Consider the following 10,839-nt stretch of genomic DNA (forward strand, 5'->3'; position numbering starts at 1 on the left):
TATAATCCCAATGCGTGCTATAACTTGGATAAAGCTTGAAAACACTAAGGTAAGTGAAGGAAGCCAGACACAAAGGACTACATGTTGTATGCTTTCATTTATATGGCAAATCCATAGACAGAGAGCAGATAAGTGATTGCCAGGGGCTGGGAAGGGATGGGGAAATAGGATGGTGGTGATGGCTAAGGAGTGTGGGGTTTCCTTTTGGAGTGTTGAGAATGTTCTGAAATTGATTGTGGTGATGCTTGCAGGACTCTGAATATACTAGTACTAAAAGCCATTGAACTGCACACTATAAATGGGTGAACTGTGTGATGTGTGAACTGTATCACAATAAGTTGTTTTTATAAAAAATCACATCCTACTCCTCCTGTTGCCATTATATACCACTCCCTGTCCTTCTTTGAAGTATTTAGCAATTGGATTCCTGTCACCTTTTCCATTAAGTCCCACTACTTTGACATCCACATAGATGACTCACTACTCAACATTAAAGCAAGTCCCTTTCTTGGTTTTCTCTGCTCCGATGACCTTCACCTCCTTTTCACTTGGCCATCAACTCTGCCCTTATTTGTTGCATGCCTCTGAAATAATGCATTCACATAGACATCTTCCAATACCTCCAGGTGTCTCATTCAGTTGCTCTAATTATAATCTGGCCTTAATAGAGGTAGGGTCTTCCTTTTCCTCAACCCCATTACTTCCTTTCTTTTTGCTCTATCAGCATCCACAGCCTCCCTCCCCACTTTCGTTGTCACTGTTTTCCTTATTTGACTTGAATTCCATGCCTCATCACTTCAGTCTTCCCTTCTATATCAACCATCTGGCAAATCCCAACCCTCTATCAGTGCAACTAAGTATAGGATGACCCAGTCACTGATCTCATCTCCACTATACTCTCCATGCCCTCAGTTATCCTTTCACATTGCTCCAGAAGGCTCTCTCAAGTTCTCCAAGGTTTCGAGTAGAAACCTGCTTCAGTCTGCCCAACCCATCTCCACCTCCCTTTCCACAGCCAGCAGATAATTTCCTCTCCTATATCAGTGATAAAGAAGCTCCTTCCCTATCATTCATTGCTCTGAGCAAAATGGAAGAAATGTCCCTTCTCTTATTAGTCTCTCTACCTGTGCTGTGGCTTGCATCACCTCCTCACTACTCAGCATCTTTGTAGTACTGAGTATTTACTCCTTTCCCCCATATCTTCAACCTCTCCCTCTCTACTAACTCCTACCCATCAGCATGTCTTTCCCTCCTTAAGCAACAACAGCATCTCTAACTTGATGCCATGCCCCCTCTTCAGCTACCTCTCTATTTTTTCCTCCTCTTTAAATACAATTTCCTGAAAGAGCTGTGTTCACTTCTCCCTTTCCATTTTTTTCCTCCATATGCTGCAGTATTTCTACACATCACTTCACATGGCTTTTTAAAAAACCTAGTGAGCCCTTTCTGTTTCAACTTGAATTCTTAGCAATATTTGGCACATTTGACAACTTACTCCTTATCAGAAGCTTTTTCTTTAGCTTCATGACTCCACATTCTTCTGGATCTCCTCCCATACTTTTGACCACTACTTCTCAGTCTTCTTTGGAGGCTTCCCCCTGCCTGCCCATAAAAGTTAGTATTCCTGAGTTGTATCCTAGGTATTTGTATGTGTTCTATTAATGTATAACAAATCAACACAAACTTAGCAATTTAAAACAACATCCAACATCTCTCAGCTTGTGTGGGTCAAGAGTCCAGTCATGTATAAACTGGGGCTGTGTTCTCATTTGGAGCTTGGGACACCTTTGAAGCTCATTCAGATTGTTGGCAGAATTAAGTTCCTTGTAGTTATAGGACTGAGGTGCCTGGGTTTTTTTGTTGTTGTTGCTGCTGTTGAGTGTCAGTTGGGATCATTCTCATCTCTTAGAGGCTACTCTCAAGTCCTTTCACATGCCTCCCTCCCCACACTCACCAATGAAGAAACTCCTCTCACTGAATCTCTCTTATGCTTCAAATCACTCTGATTTCTTCTTCTACTAGTCAGAGAAATCTCTCTTAAAGAGTTCTATATGATTAAGTTAGGCCCCCTTGGGTAATCTTTCTATTTTAATTTTCATCCTTGGAATGGGAGTGATGGTGGTAGGGGAAGAAAACAGTTTTCCCAAGGAATGGGGCTACTGAATTTAGGAGTGAGGAATACCAGACCAAAAAAAAAAGTTACAGGTCTGTGCTGTCCTCCTGATTTGAGTCTTTTTTAAAAATATATTTTATTGATTTTTTACAGAGAGGAAGGGAGAGGGATAGAGAGTTAGAAACATCGATGAGAGAGAAACATCGATCAGCTGCCCCCTGCACACTCCCCACGGGGGATGTGCCCGCAACCAAGGTACATGCCCTTGACCGGAATCGAACCTGGGACCCTTGAGTCTGCAGGCCGATGCTCTATCCGCTCTATCAGCTGAGCCAAACCAGTCAGGGCTGATTTGAGTCTTTGATTGCTATCTCCCTCCTGCCAGGTTTGTATGTGTCGTTTATAATCTGTTAATCTCTCTATTTTAAGGTTAACTGATTAGTAATAATCTTAATTATATGTGCAAATTCCCTTTTGCCTGATAACCTAACATAATCATAGAAGTAACGCCAGGTGAAAAACATCATGGGAACCATCTTATAATTCTGTTTTTAACAGTACTTTTAAAAGCAATATTATTGTTGCATACATTCTTCTAGAGTGATCTCATCCTCCTACTCAGCTTCATTTACCAGTTCTATGCTGATGACTCACGAATCTCTAGCTCCAGCCCTAACCTGACTCCTGAGCCTTCAGACTTGTGTCAACAACTCTTACTGTCCAATTGAAGGCCCTACAGATATCTGATTTTGAAGGTTGACAAATGAGTTCATCATTTCTCCACCAGTTCCATATCTCAGGGAATCTTCCCCCAGTATCATCCTTGACTTTATACCCACTCCTCTTACTCCCACATCAAACCAAACTGCACCAATCAATCCTACCTCCTAAATTCTCTCCAATCTATCTCCTTTTCTTTATTACTTGTTCAAGCTACCTTCACTTCTCATGTGAATTATTCAACAGCTTCTCAATTGGTCTCTTGGCCACCACTCTTGACTTTTGCAGTGGACATTGTGAATCTGCTTACTCAATATCCATTTCAATTTACTTGTGGTGCTCCTTCCAGAAAATGGAAAACTAAACCACTTAGCTAGGCTTCTGGTTGTGATGTAGATTCCAACAATAAGTTGTGCCCATACAAGATTTGAAAGGGGAAATGATATATCATGTACAGGGGACTTGCCTCTGCTATTTGTGCTGGCAAGTATGTTTATGGAAGCATTTGGCTTTCAATGTCATTTGAAGAGGAAGTCCAATGTCCAGTTCCTAGCCACATGATTGAAAAGAGGCAAGATCCATGGCATCCATTTTGTTGGCAGCAACTTCTGAATTCTCGATCACAACAGAGGAGGTATAGGCCTGAAGCCAGCAGTTATGGAAACAGCTTCTTAATATTCCAGCTCACTGATAATGGCAGGCACAGCATTTCCCTGGCAGTCAAGTTCCGCAGTGCTATTTTGGAAGGTTTTCCTGGAAACTCATCCTACACTTTTCTCTTCCAGCTCTTTCAATCACTTTTAGGCTGCTTCTGTTTGTACCAGTTATAATGGTTTATTTTATCTACAACTAAACTCTGACTACAATATATCCTACAATTAACCACTTTTCATCCAGAGTGAGCTTTCTGAAACTCCAATACTCAAATCTAATAATGGCATTGCCCATGCTTAAAATCTTCCAATGTCTCCCAATATCCTTATATAAAGCCCAAATGTTTTTAGTTTTTATTTATTTCAGAGAGAGGAAAGGAGAGGGGAGAGAGATAGAAAATCAATGATGAGAGAGAATCATTAATCAGCTGCCTCCTGGACGCCCCATACTGGGGATCAAGCCCACAAAGCGGGCATGTGCCCTTACTGAGAATTAAACCAAGACTTCCTGGATCATAGGTTGACACTCAACCATTGAGCTACGCCAGCTGGGAAAAGCCCAAATGTTTTAATCTTGTTTGAAAGGCTCTGCATGATATGGTCCTCCTATTCTCTGACGACTCCTCTTTACCCAGGAGTACCTGGCCACATTCAGGTCCCTAAAACAGTAATGTACTCATCTCTTCATCTTTGTACATGCTATTCTCCCTGTGTGGAATACTCTTGCCCTGTATTCTCAGCTAACTCCCAGTTTGTCTTTTCAATCTTGGCCTAAAAGCTGTGCATTCCAGGAAACCTTCTCTGACCCCACCATCCATCACTACCATCAAGACTCTGGGTTAGGCACTCTTACGTGCTCCCACAGCACCTTGGCCTTCCCCCCTTTGAAACACTCCACTATATTGGAATGACTGGGTGTAAACTGTGTCCCCACCCCAATCATACCATATGAACCTGTTAGAAAGTTCTATGTCTAAGTTGTTCTCTATTTTATCCCCAGTACCCAGTGAGTGTCTGGCCCAGACTTACTAAATGAGGTAATAAAGAAATTGGAGCATTTTAAGCAGAGGGTCTAATCTCTATTGGATTTATGTTTCAGAAAAAAACACTTAGGTGGCCATGTTCAGAAGGAAATAAATGGGACCAGGTGGAAGGAAGGGGCTGAGATAGTCCAGTTTGTTGGTCTGACATAGTGCAATATTAAGGGGGATGAAAAGAATACTTCACATGCTATGGTAGGGGAAGAGAGGCAGAAAAAACTAATAAAACAAGAAGTAGAGATAGGGGCTCGTAGTTTATGGGCAATAGTGGTGTTTTTTCTCTAGGAAAAATCACCTAGAGAGACAGAACATAGGGTTCTTGGTTCCTCAGCTGCTACTTAGTTTCTAATCTTGAACAATTTAATTTCTCTGGGGTTTAATTTCCTCATTTGTAAAACAAAATTTGTGAATGAAATGACCTTTAAAATTATTTTTTATTAAATTTATGGGGATGCAATTGGTTGATAGGATCATATAGTTTTCAAGTGTAAATTTCTATGATACATCATCTGTATATTGCATTGTGTTCCCACCACCCAAAGTCAAATCATTTTCCATTACTATATATTTGGCCATTTTTATTTTTTTTAAAGATCTTTATTATTGAAAGTATTACATTGGTTCCTCCTTTTTCCCCCCATTAACCTCTTCCAGCCCACTCCCATCTCCCCCACCCCCAGGCCCTCACCACCCCATTGTCTGTGTCCACGGGTTATGCACATATGCATACATATTCATTGGTTGATCTCTTCCTACCCACCCTCCCCTGCTTTTAAATTAAATTTATTGGTTTTCTTATTATTAATTTTATTGGAGTAAAATTCTATTTGTTATATTTAAAATGTATGTGATAATTCTGATTTTTTTTCAAATCATTCTATTAAAATGTCCATTTATTCTAGGATGCTTTAGGATGTTTTATCTTTCTCCTATAGTATTTAGAAGACAAGGGCATAATCTGGTCACAAAAATCTATAAATTTTGATTTCTTAATTCTAAAAAATAGATGATATTATTATTCACCTTTGAAAATTAGGGAACTTTACTGGAATGTGCCCTCCCTTTTTTATTTCCTTGGTTCTTTCAGCCTTATGATGTTTAAAATGTCGCCTTACTTACTGCCTGATACAAATGCTAGCCTTTGCCAGAGGACTGTAAAAAACAACCTCAAATCAGTTTTCTTTGCCCCTTTGATAGATGAGGAATTATAAATTCTGGACTCAGATTGTTTGAGAAGTCTCTTCTAATTTCAATGTAAATGAGACACATAAAGTAGCACAAAAAGCAGGTTTAGAATTGAGAAAAAGCTGTCCACTTGAAAATTCACTGCTCTCCCAGTCACTATGGTTCCTTCTCTTTGTAACTAAACATGCAAGAGCTTGCAAAAATGGCTAGTAAATGCAAGCAGTTGTAACAGATGAATCTGGAAAAATCAACGGCTTAATACAAAGTTATTTCTCATTTACTCAAAGTATAATTGGTGGCAGAAATGATGATGGTGGTAGTGGTGTGTGTGTGTGTGTGTGTGTGTGTGTGTGTGTGTGTGTGTGTGTGTGTGTATGTGCTTCATACAATCATTCCACACTGACAGAGACTCAGACATCTTCAAGCTTGATTTCCAAGGTCACTCTGGTGTCAACATCCAGGGAGCAAAAACAAAGTTCTGGAGGGAGAGAGGGAAGAGGTTTTCCTGTAGGAGGATTTTCTGGGCCATGGCTTAACATCACTTCCATCCACATTTCATTGGCTGATCTCAGCCCCATGGGCAAACCTAACTGCAGGTGTGGCTGAGGAACAGGGTCTCGCTGCATGCCAAGGAACAGAAAGGGCAGATTTTGATGACCACATAGTGGTTTCTGTCAATATCTCCAGGGATATTGATTCTGTCTAGCTGTTCCCTCTAAATCCTCTCTTTTCTATCTCATGTTTGTAATTGCTGACAAAATATTTCAGAGGAGATTCCTACTTAGTTGGAAAATATTTTTAGACTAGTGATATTCATCAAGTGAGCATCTGACTCCTATTGTTTAATTTTCAGGCTTCTCTAAGCGCTCTAATTTCTACCAGACTATTATTGTATATTAGTTTGTATAGGGCATACAATGATCATATGCCACTCTGGATTGTGCATAAAGATTTAGCTTCAGGTTCATATAACTGGGAATATTACTCTCCTAATGTTATTAGGCTTAATGAAGTCAGCTATAAAAAATATTCAGATCTCAAGTTACCTTTCGATGATTTGTCTGGGAAAATTATATCACAATTGCTGGCTTTGAGCACTTTCCAATTATATATCATAGCTTTTCTTTGTTATAGAGAAATTGTTCTCACAGTGTGGTCGGACCTGCAGTATCAGCAGCATCTGGAAACTTATTAGAAATGCAAATGCTCAAGCCCCACCTCGGACCTGTTGAATTAGAAACTCTGGGGGTGGGGGCCCAGCAATCTGTGCTTTCCCAAGTCCTCTAGAGACTATCCTAGAAGCACTGGCTAGATTAGTGCTGAAACATTTCATTTCAAGGACCACGTCAAAAGAATACTATCTGAAATTGTTCTGTTGAAAACATATCAAATCTCTGTGGTGGGAGCTGTCCGGTACATTGCAGCAGCATCACCAACTCCCTCCTCCTCCCCACGGTGACAACCAAAATGTCTCCAGACACTTCCAAGTGTCCCCTAGCGGGTCAGAGGAAGGCAAAATTGCCCAGGTTGAGGATCACTGCTCTTACCCAATATTAAAAAGGAAGAGTCATTTTCCTACAATTTATTCAAAGCTATAGAAACAGGTTTCAAGAGAGAGCATATGTTCCACATTTCTCTTTAGCTCATTGTTGAGGACTTTGGCAGTGACAGCTCTATCTCTTTGAAATGCTTTGGTTAACGACTCTCATTTTAGGCCACTTTTCTCTTAGGAACAACTTCATCTTTGGAAATCTTTTTTATACTTATTGTGATCTTCTACACTGATTCAGCACTGAATTCCATTTTAATAATTTATAAATGACATAGCATAGACTAGCTGAAGGAACTCTATACGAGTTCATAATACTAACAGAAGGGTTTTTTAAAAATCTACTTTATTATAATTTTTAAGAAGATTAAGTAAAACCTGCAGTAAAATTAAATGCAGTAATAATCTTTATTACATCCTACCTCAAGATTCAGTCCCTGGAAAAAGAGACATTATTGCTTCTGGAATTTACTAAAAATTCAATTTCTTGGTTTATGTTAGATGTTATCTGTTTTCTTACTGTTAGTGCATGAGGATTTAGCAATATTTCAACATCCCCTCACTTCTGCTTCTCCATATTCTCAACATACACATATTACAATTTTTACTTAAATTGCAGTGTTTAATGATGAGCGACAGTGTACCCTGACTTCCCGTTGACATCCTCTCTTATTGTCCTTATAGATACAGACTTTAAACATTTCTCTCTCTTTTTTTTCATTTAATGGCATTTTGAGAGGGAGAGGAGATAAAATCATATGTCAACACACATTTAACAGAAAACTAAAACTATTTTTGAAAACTTTAAAAAGATTACATAACAAGTCTCAACATTTTATTGTTAGAAAGTAGACTCTCTATTTTACCCTTAGCTCTTGAATTTAGCATACATGAAAGATAGGCTCTTTTTTAAATTTAAGAAACAAATGATAATAGCTAAACTTATTGTGATCATTTTGCAATATATATAAATATCAAATCATTATGTTGTACATTTGAAAGTAATATGTTACATGTCAATTATATCTAAAAAAGTAAATAACAGGCAAGTTACCTGATATACTTCAATTCTTCACCTTCTGTATATGTGAGACAAAATGATCTTTCCTACTTAAAGATAAATCTGTTCTTTCTTCTGACCTTGTTGAATTTTCCTTTACCTACCTGGGCCATTGAACCCAGTAACATCAGGCAACCTTGCATCAAGAAACTACATGTTCTGGTTCCATGAAAATGGTTTTTTAATAAATATCTCTTGCCGAACCGGTTTGGCTCAGTGGATAGAGCATCGGCCTGCGGACTCAAGGGTCCCAGGTTCGATTCCGGTCAAGGGCATGTACCTTGGTTGCGGGCACATCCCCAGTAGGGGGCGTGCAGGAGGCAGCTGATCGATCTCTCTCATCGATGTTTCTAACTCTCTGTCCCTCTTCCTTCTTCTCTGTAAAAAATCAATAAAATATATTTAATAAATAAATAAATAAATAAATATCTCTTGTACAAAAAAGGAACAAGTTAAAAACTTGATTTTTAATTTTCATAAAAATAATTTTGTGCTATCATTAACAACCAAGAAATCAGGACTACCCAGATAACAAAAGCAGAGGATTTAAAAAGATACCCTATTAACATAATAGATGAAGAAGATACTAGGTGAGAAGAAACATGCATATAACAAAGCCCACAATTTAAAAATTGTGGTAATCAAAGTCAAGCGATTAATTACTAACAAAGACAGTAACAGAGCTTCTTTTTGTCTTTCAGGGTGAATGCACAATTAGCACTTAATACTAAGATTGAGGAACAAACCATCTATAATCTACTGAAAAAGACCATCTGCTTCTATAAATTTTGCTCTTATAGACTTGCCAAAAGAAGAGAACGTATTAACAAAATAATGGGCCCTGCACTGTTAATTGCTAGGTTGTTTGCATTTGTGCTGTTGCTATTAGAATTTAATAAGCCATTCCTTCTGCTAAATTAATAAGCAGCCAAGATTATGTAATAGCTGCTTTCAGCTGCTAATTATTTTTCCCATAATTCCTTTCCCTCACTACCTCCAACCCCCACCTTTCTTGGCTAGGAACACCAGAGACTGCCAATGTGTCATCAGCAAGTCTCCCGTCCTCATTTTCAGAACAACAGACCAACATTAGGAGCATAACCAATGAGTTTAAACTTGGAGGTGGTTATCCCTGAGGAAATATGTTTTGTATTGAAAAAGAAAAAAAAAGCAGTTTGGATTCAGAGGGCAAGTTTTCATGGCATGGCATCTGCTTAGTGTAGTAAGAGAGAAATGGGTCATTAACATGTACCTTTGGGGCATGATTAGTCAGGAAACAGAGAAATTGGGGCAGGAGACCTAAAAACCTACAGAAAGCCATCTCTGTGCTTTGGGGGGACCACCTCTTTAATATTCCAGTATACATTAATCATTCATGTTAGTAGGAAATTTTCCAAGCAACATAATAGTGCTTAAAAGAGGAGTTATTATACATTTTATTTAGAAAAGGCCCCCAATCTCCCTCGCCCGGCTATCCTAAACACACAAAAAGGACATAATCCCTAATAAAAGATTCCTTTAAATTGATTACATTTAGCTTCATGAAAAACTTAGCATTTCTTTTTCACTTTGGGCCATTAAAAAATTCTGGCGACTATGTTTGGGAACCTCCGCAAAAAAGGGCATAGCTCAACAAAAGCAATTTTCTAGCTTCCTTTGTAAGAACCTAGGTGACGGGTAATGAATAGCATTAGACATGAGAAATCCCTCCCTGTTCAAACAAGGTCACTTAGTCCCGTGGGGCTCCTCTTTCCTCATCTGTAGAGGATGAGTCGGACTAGATGAATCATGCATTCTTTCATTCAAAAAAATACGGACATCCATTATGTGCCAGACACGATGCTCAGCACTACAGCTCTTAACAAATCTATCATTTTATAATCCTTACCAGCCAACTCACATTTATTAACTGTGTTATATATCAGACAGTTGTACTAGGCTGGGATGAAAAATTAATAGAATTCAAGATATGCTAAACAGAGGCTTAGTGAGCATGTGGGTGAAAGAGAGATTCGTTCTCACAGGGTTTGAGGGTGAGGCTTCGTGGGAGATGTGACATTTGAGAGGAAGGGCATGCCTGGCAGAGCAAGTCATTGGCAAGGCTAAACTGGAACCCAGGTGGTTGGGGGAGGTGGGCGTCCCCGTGTGAAGGAAGCCTAGGGCAGACACTAAAAACGGCTTGGGGTGAAAGGTGTCTAGGGATGTAGCAGTGCGATGGGAAAGAGGGGCCGGATTCCGCACAGTTTAGAGCCAGAGTCATTGCAAAAGGCCCCTGAACGCGTGCACGAGCTCCACGACAGAGCTGACGTGTGTTCCCCAGAGTTGCAGCAGCCCCTCTCTCTCCTCTCCATCATCACCAGCTGTCACGCCTCCGTCCCACCCTCTTGGGCCACTGGGAGTTATCGGAGCTCGAACTAGGCTCTCCGCGGTCCCGACCTTCCCTACCCCGCACAGTGGGGTCGACAAAGGGTCCCATGGAACCCTGTGCTCCCACCACCGAATAGCCTGGGCTGCCGCCC

Source organism: Myotis brandtii, unplaced genomic scaffold (genome assembly GCF_000412655.1).
Source record: "Myotis brandtii unplaced genomic scaffold, ASM41265v1 scaffold490, whole genome shotgun sequence".
NCBI classification, from domain to species: Eukaryota; Metazoa; Chordata; class Mammalia; order Chiroptera; family Vespertilionidae; genus Myotis; species Myotis brandtii.